The sequence below is a fragment of the Salvelinus namaycush genome, chromosome 22, assembly GCF_016432855.1.
Source record: "Salvelinus namaycush isolate Seneca chromosome 22, SaNama_1.0, whole genome shotgun sequence".
NCBI lineage: Eukaryota > Metazoa > Chordata > Actinopteri > Salmoniformes > Salmonidae > Salvelinus > Salvelinus namaycush.
Genome location: NC_052328.1, coordinates 33,507,717 through 33,525,020, shown reverse-complemented (window position 1 = coordinate 33,525,020; position 17,304 = coordinate 33,507,717).

The following is a 17,304-nucleotide window of genomic DNA, read 5'->3' as shown; positions in this document are numbered from 1 at the left end:
AAGCATTATAACACTTTACAAGGTGCTTTGAGTAAAGTTACCATCATGTAGATAAGAATCAGATCTGGATTGGTGTGCAGTTTACACTTGGCATTGTTATTTCTCTCTCACAACCAATCAGGGACTGGTACATCTGCATTTTGGAATGAAAACCTGTGCCCGACCTACTGTATGATAACCGCCATAGAGTAGTATACAGTCTCATAAAGCCCTATGAATGTGTTCATTAGATAATATCACACTTCACCAGGAGCTGCTTCAAGTGCTACTAAATGTTTCATACAGTAGGCCAATATCTCTGTTTGAACTAAGGGTAACGCTTTAAATTAAGGTACCTTTATTGTAAAGTGTTACCGAAATAAGTCTCATTATTCCTCTATCTTTTTCATTGAGATAGAAAAGGATTTTGAGGGAATCTAAATTAATGCATAAAGTCGATGTACTTGTGGCGTTGTAATTGTCAGCATGTGTTCTTGTCTACCTTGGGAAACGGTTCACCCAGATATGATCATGAGGGGCTTTTATTTTGGAGGACTTCATTGGATGTACCTAGAGTGTCCCAAATGGCTCTTTATTCCCAATTTAGTGCACTACTTTTGACCAGAGCCCATAGGGAGTAGGTTGCCGTTTGAGGCGCATATTAAATCAGAAACACATTTAAAGATAGATACTGTGGAATGTGTCCAAATGAACATGATTTCTGTTATTGTTGTATTAGGGACTGTACTTTATTTATAATGAGGAATACCTGGGGGAAATAAGACCTCTCTGAAAAGAAAATGGATGGCCCTCCCTTCAGTAAAACATATTGCACGCTTGAAAAAACACTAGTTACCTTCCCCTATACTCAAAATAATAATTCAAACAAAGTGGATAGCAGACAACATGCCTAACGTTTACCCTCACTCGTAGGACAGACAAGAGCCGTAGATATGCAGTTTTAGAAACTAAGCATTACATGAAACCATTTCGTAAGCATTACATGGCTAAGTAGCAAGGGCGCCGGGCCAGAAGGTTGTGGATTTGCAGACCACTGTGGACAAGAGTAGGGGTGAAAAGCTCTGCTTTATAATAAAAGTACTGCATGAATCTATCATCTTATTTGCAGGTCTGAGAAAAAAATTGCCTTTTATAAACGCAGAAGCAGAATCTCTTTTAATACCTCAACAGAGCATGACAACGAATGAGCGCATGCTGCAGCACAGGAGACGTTTTGATTTCTATACAGGCTATTGTTTGGAACAGTGCTAAAGTTGTCTATCAACTGTAAACATGTAGAACAACCGAACCAGTTATGACTGAAGTATCTGATCATCAGTGAATTAGAGAAAAATACTTTTGTTTTTTAACACAGTAGCCGCAGATCATCAGGTAGGCCTATATGCACTTGCAACTTTTTTCAATTGTGAAACTATCATTTTCTAATTCATTCTATTTTATTCCATTACATTCTTGTTACAAAATAGACATGCATAGCTCACCGCATGATCCTCAAACCAAAGACTGGCCAAACTCATGTTTCTAAAAGTGAATTCAAAGGCACTGTAGAATGACAGTGTAGCCTAATTAGGAATTTTTCGTTTCATTGATATTTCATTATAAGTAATTATTTTAAACAGCTTTAATGCAAAATGTATAGGCATGTTGTTAAAGTGCTGTTGTTGATGTGCTGTTGAAATGCTGACGACTCCTGCCTGCCTGTAGCTTGTCACAAATCCTTCACAATGTATTTCTTAAATGGCAGACTAGACCCTTAGACAGAAACCCAGGCTAAAACCCCAAACAGCAAGCAATGCAGATGTAAAAGCACGGTAACTAGGAAAAACTCCCTATAAAGACAGGAACCTATGAAGAAACCTAGAGAGGAATCAGGCTCTGATGGGTGGTCAGTCCTCTTCTGGCTGAGCCCGGTGGAGATTATAAGAGTACATGGCCATTAAGGCCAGATCGTTCTTCAAGATGCTCAAATGTTCATAGATGACCAACAGGGTCAAATAATAATCACAGTGTTTATAGAGGTTGTAACAGGTCAGCACCTCAGGGGTAAATGTCAGTTTGCTTTTCATAACTGAGCATTCAGAGGTTGAGACAGCAGGTGTGGTATAGAGAGAAGGGGACGGAGAGAGAGAGCGAGGGAGCATGTCCAGTGAACGGGGCAGGATTCCATAGCCGCAGGCAGAACAGCAATAACTGAGCAGTAGCACGACCAGGTGGACTTGGGAGGGGGAACAGCCAAGAGTTGTCAGGCCAAGTAGTCCTGAGTCATGGCCCAAGGGCTCAGGTCCTCCTGGAGGGGAGAGAGAGCAAGCGAGAGATTGGAGAATTAGAGGGCGCATACTTAAGATCACACAGGACATCAGATAAGACAGGATAATTACACCAAATAGGACAGACTGACCCTAGCCCCCCGGCACATAGACTATTGCGGCATAGATACCGGAGACTGACACAGGGGGGGTCGGGGGACACTGTGGCCCCGTCCAACGATACCCCCGAACAGGGTCAACTAGGCAGGATATAACCCCACCTACTTTGCCAAAGCACAGCCCCCACACCACCAGAGGGATATCAACAGACCACCAACATACTACCCTGAGAGAAGGTGGATCTCCCCCACCGCACAAGCCCGAGGGGGTGCAAAACCAGACAGGAAGATCACGTCAATCACTCAACCCACTCAAGTCGAATATAGCGGGAATAAAGCCTGGCACGACATGATGCACCCCTCCTAGGGATGGCATGGGAGAGCACTAACAAGCCAGTAACTCAGCCCCCATAATAAGGACAGAGGCAGAGAAACCCAGTGGCGAGAGGGGAGCCAGCTAGTCAGAGACAGCATGGGTGGTTTGTCACTCCAGAGCCTTGTCGTTCACCTTCGCACCCCTCTGCCAGAATACACTTAATCATAGGGCCTACTGAAGAGATGAGTCTTCAGTAAAGACTTAAAAGTCAAGACCGATTCTGCATCACTCACATGGATCGGCAGACCATTCCATAAAAATTGAGTTCTATAGGGGAAAGCCCTCGCTAGCTGTTTGCTTAGAAACAGTAGGAACAATGAGGAGGCCTGCGTCTTGTGACCGTAGCGTACATGTAGGTATGTACGGCAGGACCAAATCGGAGAGATAGGTAGGAGCAAGTCCATGTAATGCTTTGTAGGTTAGGTTTTATTTGAGACGACTGTACAACCATCGAGATTAATTGTCCGATCAAACAGAAGATCTCTTTGTTTCTTGGGACCTAGAACTAGCATCTCGGTTTTGTCAGAGTTTATAAGTAAAACATTTGCCACCATCCACTTCCTTATGTCTGAAACACAGGCTTCCAGGTTAGGCAATTTTGGGGCTTCACCATGTTTCATCAAAATGTACAGCTGTGTTGTGAAAGTTGACATTGTGTTTCCGAATTACATCCAAAAGAGGTAGAATCTATTGTGAAAAAAATAGTGGTCCTAAAACAGACCTTGAGGAACACCCAAACTTAATTTTGATTTTTCAGAGGACAAACCATCCACATAGACAGAATGATATATTTTTGACAGATAAGATCTAAACCACACATAAACTTGTCTGTGTAGACCAATTAGGGTTTCCAATCTCTCCAAAAGAATGTGGTGATCGATGGTGTCAAAAGCAACACAAAGGTCTCGGAGCACGAGGACAGACGCAGAGCTTTGGTCTGACACCATTAAAATGTCATTTACCACCTTCACCATCGCGGTCTCAGTACTAGGATTGGGTCTAATGACCAGACTGGAGCATTTTGTTTACATTATTTGTCATCAGGAAGGCAGTGAGTTGCTGAGCAACAGCTTTTTAAATAACAATTTCAGAGGTATGGGAGGGAGATTCGATATTGGCAGATATTTATAAAAAAATATCTCTCAAGGCTTTTTAAGGAGAGGCTTTATTACTGCCACTTTTAGTGAGTTTGGTACACATCCAGAGTATAGGTAGCCGTTTATTATGTTCAACATAGGACGGCCAAGCACAGGAAGAAGCTCTTACAGTAGTTTAGAGCTGGAAGATTTAGAGGCCATGACTATTATTGTGAATGTGTCTAGAGATACAGGATTTAAAAACTTGAGTTTCTCCATTGATCCGAGGTCCTGGGAGTTCTGTGCAGACTCAGGACAACTGAGTTTTGGAGAAATAAATATGCAGTCTTTCATTTGCTTTCTAATGATCATGATCTTTTCATTGAAGAAGTTCATGAATTCATCACTGCTGAAGTGAAGGCCATCCTCACTTGGGGAATGCTGCTTTTTAGTATCAAAAATACATTTAGGATTGTTTTTATTCTCCTCAATCAGGGTGGAAAAGTAGGCGGATCTAGCAGCAATGAGGGCTTTTCAATATTGCATGGTACTGTCTTTCCAAGCTAATCGGAAGACTTCCAATTTGGTGGGGCGCCATTTCCATTCCAAATCTTGCTTCAGGGCTCTGGTAATTTCTGTATGCCAGGAAGATAGTTTCTTGTGACAAATATGTTTTGTTTTTAGCGGTGCGACTGCATCTAGGGTATTACGTAAGGTTAAGTTTAACATGTTTTTGTACTCCAGTGTGGAAGGGAAGTCTGGAAGGGCATCAAGGAATCTTTAGGTTGTCAGAGAATTTATAGCGCGGCTTTTGATATCCTTGGTTGGGGTCTGAGCAGATTATTTGTTGCGATTGAAAACGTAATAAAATGGTGGTCCAATATTCCAGGATTATGAGGAAAAACATTTAGATCCACAATATCTATTCCACATGACAAAACTAGAACCCGGGTGTGATTGTGGCAATGCGTAGGTCCCGAGACATGTTGGACAAAACCCACTGAGTCGAAATAAAATAAAAATATTATCTGCCATGACTACGAGGTCCGATAGGAATTCAGGGAACTCAGTGAGGAATTCTGTATATGGCCCAGGAGGCCTGAAAACAGTATCTATAAAAGTGATTGAGTAGGCTGCATAGATTTCATGACTAGCAGCTCAAAAGACGAAAACGTCGTAAATTGAAAATTGCTGTCATAAATGTTAGCAACATCTCAGCCTTTGCGGGATGTGTGGGGATATGGTCACTAGTGTAACCAGGAGAGGCCTCATTTAACGCAGTAAATTCATCAGGCTTGAGCCATGTTTCATCAAGCCAATCACATCAATCACAAGCCCTATCTCAAATGTGAAGACCTACCTCTTGTCAAAGAAAAGAGAGCTAGGAAGGCCTAGCTCGTATTTCTTGAATATGAAGACTTAGTCTTCAACACAAAACCCTCTTGTTGTTAGTAGCCTAAAGTCAAATTAAAATGAAAACCGTTTAAATGAATTAAGCCTTCTCAAATATCTGTGGCTGGTGCTTCATAGTAATGTAGGTTGTGTAAGTTACTAGAATCGGGCTTATTGTGAGGTCAATAAGTCTGATAAATATATTCGTTATGGGCAGCGAAACATATCGTTTTTATTCAAATCAATTAAAGCAGTAGCAAGTTTACCTCCGGTCCTCCTTCTCATCGCCACGCTTTCCCTCTCAAACTGAACAGGACATCAATAGGCCCAGTCCGAACGCACAGGAATTAAAAATAAATAAAAATGTAAACATTATTTTCAAAAGAAGCCATTCACTCATCTCCTGAAGTGCCAACGTATACAGCACAGTCATTGGTTAGGCAGCACAAAAGGGTTTACATCAGCAAGAGCAGGACAGGCCGGGGCTCATGATTAGGATAGCCTATCCATTGAAGTGTATAATGCTGTGTAGCCTAGTTTTATATACACCATCCCAGCAGCGCAAAAACACGGGAAGTACATTTTCTTGGAAATATAACTTTGCCCTGTGCTTCTCCGAGCATGCTCTTCGTATAGCCTAGGCCTATAGCCTATAGAATATGGATCATTTGATTGAGACCACACTAGAAGCACTTAATATTGCGCACCCTGCAAATAATCAGGGATGAGGGGCAGCATCGGGCACACATTGAGATGTAATAAGCAACTACTTCTCAAACACTGAGCAATATGACATTTAATCGAACCTGGACTAGATCCCAAAAAATACTCAACCCTCCCCCTGACTAAAATTGAAATAGCATGGCCCACCCCATTTTCCTCCGGGTCCCAGTTCTGAACATTTTTAAAAGTCCTTCACAGTTTATACACATGAGGAGGTAGTTAGTGCTAGTTATACAGTTTCATAGAATGTTTACTTCAGGTGTAAATCATCAATCATTCCCATTTCCGACATTTTGCTAATTCCTAAACATTTTACCAGTTACAAAATCCTATGATTCTGAACATACCGTGTACCTACTTACATATTAAAATTCATCACTGTAGAATTTGATTTATTTTGCACTTTAAATGTCACTATGTTTCTTTGTCTTTTCTCAGTATGTTATTCTGTGCTTCACGTATAATGTGTTACACTTTTATCTTACAGGAATCATAATTTCTCTCATTAAATGACAAGGATAATACAACTTACAATACAACGAAACATCTACTCTAATACAATACATTTTCAAATCCATTTATTTTGCTTCATACAATACCCCAACAACTTTCTGATGTCACCCCAAAATGTCTTGAACAATTTAGTGAGACATGCACTCAGGTAGAGCTGCTATGTGATGCCAATCATTCACAGTTTAATATGAAGCAATTTCATTGGCTCACACTAATAAAAGTTTGCTTTTAATTGGTCCATCTATTTTACTTTTGTACCGATCAGCATTTCTAAGAAATTTGGCATGCCTTGAAATATACTTGCTTCTGGTGTTCCATAATAGTTTATTGTACATAATATAGTTACTTCTTGAGACAAAGGTAATCTTTATTTTTATTTGATAAAGCAAAGACGTGTTAAGAAAAAAATTGTAGTTGCATTTATTTCGTTAACTTTATTTTTCAGAAGTATCAAATTGTTGGATGAGACCTCCTCAAGCTCTAATAATACTGCTGCATTCAAACTAACAAAAATGTGTTAAATATCTGTGTTTAATTTGACATGATTCAAAAGATTGTTTGGTGAGAGAGATGGAACTTAATATGGAATGTAATCAGAAAAAAATCAACTTGCAGCGATGACAAACTACAGCATTCATAACTAAATGTAAATTGAAATGCGAAAAAATGCTAACCAATCAAGGGTATTACATACTACATGTACCTACATTTTTAAGAATGTCAAGATAAAGTATCCAATCTAAAGCATTGACTGTTGTACAAGTACTTTATCAATGAATACATAATGTGATGGTAGGAAGAGGGAGCGAAGATAGTATTCTGTTATGGGTACATTCAATATGTTTTCTGTTCCCCTTCTCTGTGGACTATCGATCTGCCCAATCCAGGATGAACTTTGCATGAATGTGTTTCATGAAGTAAATCATTATCCAATTAACTGCTTATTATATGAACTAGCTTGCTGACAAGTTGCCATTTGATCACTGATGGTCAACAATAAAGACCTGCTTCATTCATGTTGGGATTGACCATTGACTTGGTTTGAATATTTATCTTTGTTTAGCTCACCAACATGGAGAATTCTTGCATTATGATGACATATACAATTCATATTGGTTTCCCAAGCTGGTGGAAGCAAAATAGCCCTGTAACAGCAAAGCTTCACCACCATATTTTACAGTAGGTATGAGGTTATTTTCTGCATATGTATCCTTCTTTCTAGGCCAAAGAGCTCTATTTCCGTGTCATTTGACCATAGCGCCTGTTCCAATCCAAGTGCCAATGCCATTTAGCAAACTCCAGGCATTTACATTTGTTGGTTGCTTTCAATGAAAGTGTCTTTCTGGCAACCGCTCCAAAGAGCCTATTGGCAAAGGAGATTTGTAGATTTGGAAACTTGGTGACCCGAAGATGTGACCAAGTTCTGTAATTATCCAGCTGTGGCCCTTGGACATTTCTTTTCCTCCAGAACCATCTTCCTCACTGTGCGTGGGGACAAGATACGCATGCATTCAATACCAGGCAAGATTACCACTGTTCCAGTACCCATTTCCTGATTTATGAAAGTCAATAACCATTTGTGAGTTCTTTGCTTTTTCCTATGCGTGTTACTTCATTTTTCTACCCCAGTAAAACAGGAAGCCATGGAAGACCAAAATGCATTCCTTAAGATAAGAATAATTTTTAAAAAAGTAGAATGTTAATGCAGATTTTATTTTGTTTGTTTATATTTATAAGAATCTTTAGGGGTGCCAATAATTTTACCCCTATTTCTTTGAGAGAGAAAAAGTATTACTTGTTAAACAAAATCAATTTTTCTGAACAATTGCTCAGTAGCTCAGTATTTGTATTATTTATTTTATGCAGTCTTTTTTACTCATCTTTGTCAAGGGTGCCATTCATTTTGGACCTGATATATATTTCATGATTTTGATTTGATTGCGCAAGATTAAATTAAACCGCGGCCGGTGTGCCCCAATGCCCTTCCTTGCTTTCATGCCTCACTTCTCTTTCGGGGCAAAGTGAGTTGGCACATTAGTCTCCTCAGTTACCCATTTCCAAAGGATTTAAGATTAAAATAGCAAACCCAGAGACACTTGTACAAAGTTTACAGTACAGAACAAATCTATTACAGATTTATACAACGGGTGGGTCTAATCCTGAATGCTGATTGGTTAAAAGCGCGTTCCAGCCGGTGTCTATTCCACAAGTTACCACCTGCTAAATCTATGACGTTAAAATGCCTATTTTTACTCTGTTCCATCTGACCGAGCAATCCACTGTCTCATCAGCCCAGGCAGGGAAGTTATAAACTTGATCTCCACTATAAAAAGCATCTAGACATTATCTCACATTTCTTTTAGACTAACATTTAGTTTTCAACAGGGCAGACTGTCTCTCCGACATTTGCAACATTGTTTCAATATTCAATTTCGTTGTCCAACTGTCCCATAGTAATGAATGTGTAGGGGCATAATTTTTATGGATATATACAAAGAAATGTAAATTGAAAAAAGGTCATACGAAATGAAGTGCAGTTAGTTTGCAGTCTCCAGCTTCATTTCAAAGTTATTGACTGGGTCGCGTCTATAGATACAGAACAAAAAGAACAAACGACTGGGTCACGTCCATAGATACAGAACAAAAAGAATGAACGACTGGTCACGTCCATAGATACAGAACAAAAAGAACGAACGACTGGGTCACGTCCATAGATACAGAACAAAAAGACTGAACGACTGGGTCACGTCCATAAATATAGAACTAATGGAACAAACGACTGGGTCACGTCCATAGATACAGAACAAAAAGAATGAACGACTGGTCACGTCCATAGATACAGAACAAAAAGAATGAACGACTGGGTCACGTCCATAGATACAGAACAAAAAGAATGAACGACTGGGTCACGTCCATAGATACAGAACAAAAAGAACGAACGACTGGGTCACGTCCATAGATACAGAACAAAAAGACTGAACGACTGGGTCACGTCCATAGATACAGAACAAAAAGACTGAACGACTGGGTCACGTCCATAGATACAGAACAAAAAGACTGAACGACTGGGTCACGTCCATAGATACAGAACAAAAAGAATGAACGACTGGGTCACGTCCATAGATACAGAACAAAAAGAATGAACGACTGGGTCACGTCCATAGATACAGAACAAAAAGAACGAACGACTGGGTCACGTCCATAGATACAGAACAAAAATAATGAACGACTGGGTCACGTCCATAGATACAGAACAAAAAGAACGAACGACTGGGTCACGTCCATAGATACAGAACAAAAAGAATGAACGACTGGGTCACGTCCATAGATACAGAACAAAAAGAATGAACGACTGGGTCGCGTCCATAGATACATAACAAAAAGAATGAACGACTGGGTCGCGTCCATAGATACAGAACAAAAAGACTGAACGACTGGGTCGCGTGCATAGATACAGAACAAAAAGACTGAACGACTGGGTCACGTCCATAGATACAGAACAAAAAGAATGAACGACTGGGTCGCGTCCATAGATACAGAACAAAAAGAACGAACGACTGGGTCACGTCCATAGATACAGAACAAAAAGAATGAACGACTGGGTCGCGTCCATAGATACAGGACAAAAAGAACGAACGACTAGGTCACGTCCATAGATACAGAACAAAAAGAATGAACGACTGGGTCGCGTCCATAGATACAGAACAAAAAGACTGAACGACTGGGTCACGTCCATAGATACAGAACAAAAAGAATGAACGACTGGGTCGCGTCCATAGATACAGAACAAAAAGAACGAACGACTGGGTCACGTCCATAGATACAGAACAAAAAGAATGAACGACTGGGTCGCGTCCATAGATACAGAACAAAAAGACTGAACGACTGGGTCGCGTCCATAGATACAGAACAAAAAGAATGAACGACTGGGTCACGTCCATAGATACAGAACAAAAAGAACGAACGACTGGGTCGCGTGCATAGATACAGAACAAAAAGAATGAACGACTGGGTCACGTCCATAGATACAGAACACAAAGAACGAACGACTGGGTCGCGTCCATAGATACAGAACAAAAAGACTGAACGACTGGGTCACGTCCATAGATACAGAACAAAAAGAACGAACGACTGGGTCGCGTCCATAGATACAGAACAAAAAGACTGAACGACTGGGTCGCGTGCATAGATACAGAACAAAAAGACTGAACGACTGGGTCACGTCCATAGATACAGAACAAAAAGAATGAACGACTGGGTCGCGTCCATAGATACAGAACAAAAAGAACGAACGACTGGGTCGCGTCCATAGATACAGAACAAAAAGAATGAACGACTGGGTCGCGTCCATAGATACAGAACAAAAAGAACGAACGACTAGGTCACGTCCATAGATACAGAACAAAAAGAATGAACGACTGGGTCGCGTCCATAGATACAGAACAAAAAGACTGAACGACTGGGTCACGTCCATAGATACAGAACAAAAAGAATGAACGACTGGGTCGCGTCCATAGATACAGAACAAAAAGAACGAACGACTGGGTCACGTCCATAGATACAGAACAAAAAGAATGAACGACTGGGTCACGTCCATAGATACAGAACAAAAAGAATGAACGACTGGGTCACGTCCATAGATACAGAACAAAAAGAACGAACGACTGGGTCACGTCCATAAATATAGAACTAATGGAACAAACGACTGGGTCACGTCCATAAATACAGAACTAATGGAACAAACGACTGGGTCGCGTCCATAGATACAGAACAAAAAGAACGAACGACTGGGTCGCGTCCATAGATACAGAACAAAAAGAATGAACGACTGGGTCACGTGCATAGATACAGAACAAAAAGACTGAACGACTGGGTCACGTCCATAGATACAGAACAAAAAGAATGAACGACTGGGTCACGTGCATAGATACAGAACAAAAAGAATGAACGACTGGGTCACGTCCATAGATACAGAACAAAAAGAACAAACGACTGGGTCGCGTCCATAGATACAGAACAAAAAGACTGAACGACTGGGTCACGTCCATAGATACAGAACAAAAAGAATGAACGACTGGGTCGCGTCCATAGATACAGAACAAAAAGAACGAACGACTGGGTCACGTCCATAGATACAGAACAAAAAGAATGAACGACTGGGTCGCGTCCATAGATACAGAACAAAAAGAACGAACGACTAGGTCACGTCCATAGATACAGAACAAAAAGAATGAACGACTGGGTCGCGTCCATAGATACAGAACAAAAAGAATGAACGACTGGGTCACGTCCATAGATACAGAACAAAAAGAATGAACGACTGGGTCGCGTCCATAGATACAGAACAAAAAGAACGAACGACTGGGTCACGTCCATAGATACAGAACAAAAAGAATGAACGACTGGGTCGCGTCCATAGATACAGAACAAAAAGACTGAACGACTGGGTCGCGTCCATAGATACAGAACAAAAAGAATGAACGACTGGGTCACGTCCATAGATACAGAACAAAAAGAACGAACGACTGGGTCGCGTGCATAGATACAGAACAAAAAGAATGAACGACTGGGTCACGTCCATAGATACAGAACACAAAGAACGAACGACTGGGTCGCGTCCATAGATACAGAACAAAAAGACTGAACGACTGGGTCACGTCCATAGATACAGAACAAAAAGAACGAACGACTGGGTCGCGTCCATAGATACAGAACAAAAAGACTGAACGACTGGGTCGCGTGCATAGATACAGAACAAAAAGACTGAACGACTGGGTCACGTCCATAGATACAGAACAAAAAGAATGAACGACTGGGTCGCGTCCATAGATACAGAACAAAAAGAACGAACGACTGGGTCGCGTCCATAGATACAGAACAAAAAGAATGAACGACTGGGTCGCGTCCATAGATACAGAACAAAAAGAACGAACGACTAGGTCACGTCCATAGATACAGAACAAAAAGAATGAACGACTGGGTCGCGTCCATAGATACAGAACAAAAAGACTGAACGACTGGGTCACGTCCATAGATACAGAACAAAAAGAATGAACGACTGGGTCGCGTCCATAGATACAGAACAAAAAGAACGAACGACTGGGTCACGTCCATAGATACAGAACAAAAAGAATGAACGACTGGGTCACGTCCATAGATACAGAACAAAAAGAATGAACGACTGGGTCACGTCCATAAATATAGAACTAATGGAACAAACGACTGGGTCACGTCCATAAATATAGAACTAATGGAACAAACGACTGGGTCACGTCCATAAATATAGAACTAATGGAACAAACGACTGGGTCGCGTCCATAAATATAGAACTAATGGAACAAACGACTGGGTCGCGTCCATAAATATAGAACTAATGGAATGAACGACCGGGTCACGTGCATAGATACAGAACAAAAAGACTGAACGACTGGGTCACGTCCATAGATACAGAACAAAAAGAATGAACGACTGGGTCACGTGCATAGATACAGAACAAAAAGAATGAACGACTGGGTCACGTCCATAAATATAGAACTAATGGAACAAACGACTGGGTCGCGTCCATAAATATAGAACTAATGGAACAAACGACTGGGTCACGTCCATAGATACAGAACAAAAAGAACGAACGACAGAATCGCATCTCTAGCAACCCTAGACTTGTGTATGGACTATATCTTGTGGAAGGAGTTGGTTGGTCACATATGTAATATTTAAGTGGTAATGTCCTTGAAGCCGGTGTTTGTTGGATATATTGGCACGATTTGCCGGCCCTCGATGAACACTCGTGCCAATATATCCAACAAACACCGGCTTCTCGGGCATTACCACTTAAATATTACATATGTGACCGACCGGCTCGATTCGGTCTTCTGTAGCAAAATTTGAAATTGTTTTTTTTTACATTGGCTAAAAGTAGAGATTCAGAGCTAGAATATTGTATATATGGGAAAGTAATTCTGCTTTGAAAGTTGATAAACTTGTAACCACACTTTTGAGAAAATGGCCCTTGAATGTTTTAGTAAACCTACTGGAGAGCTCTTCTTTGTCTACACCATCCTTCACACCCTCTTAAGCCTTAGCCCCACCCATCTCTTTAAGGATTCACGTGAGGCCATATACTAAACAACCAAAGATTTCAAGACTGTTTTTATTTATTTACCTAGGCAAGTCAGTTAAGAACAAATTCTTATTTACAATGACAGCCTAGGAACAGTGGGTTAACGGCCTTGTTCAGGGGCAAAACAACAGATTTTTTACTTTGTCAGCTCGGGGATTCGATGTTGAAACCTTTCGGTTACTGGCCCAACGCTCTAACCACTAGGCTACCTTCTGCCCCGTTTATACTAGGGCTATCGACAGTTGTCGCAGTGACATCATGAACATTCTATTGTCGTCCAACATCAAACTTATCGTTGTCATTATGAAAAAGTATAATCACAAAAACTACAGGCTGCATGACATCAGCAGCCTGGTGGTCCACAATAGCATAACTAGTGTATTTTAACACCAATAACCCCATCCGTTTGGAAATTAATTTAATATAATGTCAATCTAACAAACCAGGCAACTTAAAGCTACTTTCTAAACAATGTTTTGGTTATTTTATAGCTTGTTAGCTAGCTGGCTGGTTGCCAGCTATATGATATGGTCATTATTTGAACTGGCTAGCCAGCTAACTTAACATTAGCTGGCTAGCCAGTTCAAATAATGACCATATCATATAGCTGGCAACATCTTCACTTTAGTTCATTTGTCTTCATTATTAGAGAAAAATAAACTCACAACAAGATCCTTGTTTACAAGTTAATGGCGAGCCAATTACAGAAAATAGCTTACGTTTGTGAATGTGACAAAATAAAAGCAGAGCATTCTACCAGAGAATTTTAGAACTTGGACACTGTCTCGTTGGCCTAACGTTATGTCCTAATTTGACTTTGGTGCAAGTCATGTTCTTCACATTACCGACTCTGGTAAACACATACTATATCAAATAAAATCAAAGTTTATTTGTCACATGCACAGGATACAGAATGTGTAGTGAAATGGTTACTTGCATAGTGGAGTCTTTTGTTTAGACATGTAGCTAGCAAGCTAGCTAGCTAAACAATTAACCATAATCCCAACTCATAACGTTACTACCCAGCACGAATCTGCAGGTAGCTAACCAACCAGGTTCAATGTTAGCTAGCTAGCTTACATTAGCCTATAACTAGCAATGCAAATGTCTCTGAGATACAAATAATATTACTACACAGATCATACACTTAACGTTAGCTAGCGAGCCAGCCAGCTAACGTTAGCTAGCTAGCTGACTACGCTTTAACTTGAAATGAAAAGACTGACTAAATTCGAAACGTATAATATCTGGAAATGTAGCTAGCTAGACTATCTTACCCGTATACATGGAAGGACGCGTCTCCCTCTCTGTCACAGATGCCATAGTTGCCCTTAGTTTGAAGATGTAACCCGTAGACAGGTGTTTTATACAACAGCCTTCTGTGTCTTCCCTTTTTGACTCCCTCTGCATTTTTGTAATCAAACGCCAGAATTTTCTCCATCTCCTTAGCTATCATACTCTAATTCCACCGGGCATTCCACTGATTTCAAAACTCGGTCCTCCAGAAAGTGGAGAACAACACTTTTGCAGTTCTACTACGTGATATCTTTCAAAAATGCCGCGTTAGAAAGGATTACCTACACATACTGACCAGCTCATATTATAGACAGAGGCGTGCTACATCACTGACCAATCCAAACTCATCTCTCGGCATGTCCAGCCCATCCATTATCTCAGCCAATCATGGCTAGCAGGAAGGATCCTGACTTTTTCCGTGACTAAACCAACTCGTAATTTAACAATTCTATTTGTATTTACAGATGGCACACACGTTTGTTATTAAGGCACATGAAAGTTTACATGTTCCAGAAGGCATTTCTGACAAAAAACACATTTTGATAAAAAATATTTTAAAAATACGTTCAAATGCCTCTCCTGTGAAGTAGTGACGCATGACATTTGCCTACTTTCCTGAAACAAGTCACATATATGTCAACTTGTTTTTCTGTCATACAAACTGGTTGACTTGAGTGGTTCTATAATAAGACTTGGGGCCGGATTCTATCAAATCTTGCTTAGGAATGTTTACTGTACGTACAGTACATGGCCGTGGGTAGATTCTTTGGGGTGGGAGGGTGCAGGTTTTTTTCAGTGTGTATGTAGTATTACTGCTACACAACTAGCCTACATCAGCAGAAATACACAGCTACCTTGAAAACCGTGGTGCTGCTTTGATGCTATGTGGGTCTTCAGCTCTGTTCTGAGGAAACATGATTATTATTATTTGTTGTTGTTATTGTTGTTGGACAAAGGAGAATGTAAAACACCAGGAAATCTGCTCAAGGTGATTTTAATTGAGAAAATCTGAGAAACATGTGTGATCTTATCCAAATGTAATAAAAGTTTGAAATTATTATGTTTTTGTGAAATACTAATTATGTTTGTGCTTCTTGCAGTACATTTGCAGTCTACAAATGATTTATAATTATGTTGTGAAAACAATTCGGCCAGCTGCTGAATGTAGTCTGGGCCCCCTGCCCTAAGAGGTACTAATGAAGAGCTTAGGGCTGTAACCATGGTGTTCAAGTGGCCATCAACTTCTTTTTTATCTATTTTGGAACTGCTGTCCAAGCAATAAATCCAATCCTTGGCAGTGCTTCAGATGATTAATAAAATAGCTAGTTCTAAAGTAATGCACACATCCATCCAAACATTTTATTTGAAGTACAGGAGTGTGTGCAGCTGTTTAATTTAGAACTCAAGAATACAGGACCCTTTTACTCTTCTCAAGACGAGTTCTCTTTTGAAGACAAACATGTAATTTGTGTGTCTCCTTGGCTGTGGAACAAAAGCAGCATTGATCCAATGCCATAGTCCATGAGCATGTCAAGCGAATTCACTGAGTAAAGCAAACAGTAAACTACTGTTGACCAAATAATGAGGTCAGACTTGTAAAGGAGTGAGGATACAACTCAAGGAATCTCGGACAGTTCTTCCAGGTTCAACCTCTTTAATGATACATCAACTGAAGGTTTCAAATGAACACCATACCAAGACCTGAGTTTTACATCTCTTATACTGTATTATTTCAACTTACATTAACATGTACTCTACATTCTCATTGTTTAGCACAGAACCACATACATTCTCAATGGTCAATATGGAAACCTCAGTTCAGTTAGATGATTACTTCAGTGTCTGTAGGTCTTGACATGCATTCAATTTTTTTTATAGTCAAACATATTCAATGGAAACAAAAACAACCTTGATAAATATAGATTGGCCCATAGCTTCCTGAGAAGAGCAGAGTTAACATACACACAGTGCTTGAGATCAAACATACTTTTATGTGATGCGTACTACTGGTTCATATTTGTGTGTTAATATATTTGTATAAATTGAATATACATTGAGTGTGAAGCGATGATCCCTTATTGATGTCACTTGTTAAATCAACTTCAATCAGTGTAGATGAAGGAGGGGAGACAGGTTAAAGAATGATTTTTAAGCCTTGAGACAGGATACATGGATTGTGTATATGTGCCGTTCAGACGGTGAAGGGGCAAGACAAAGATTTAAGTGCCTTTGAACGGGGTATGGTAGTAAGTGCCAATCGCACTAGTTTGTGTCAAGAACGAGAACACTGCTGGGTTTTTCACGCTCACAGTTTCTTGTGTGTATAAAGAATGGTCCACAACCCAAAGGACATCTAGCCAACTTGACACAACTGTGGGAAGCACTGGAGTCAACATGGACCAGCATCCCTGTGGAACGCTTTCAACACCTTGTAGAGTCCATG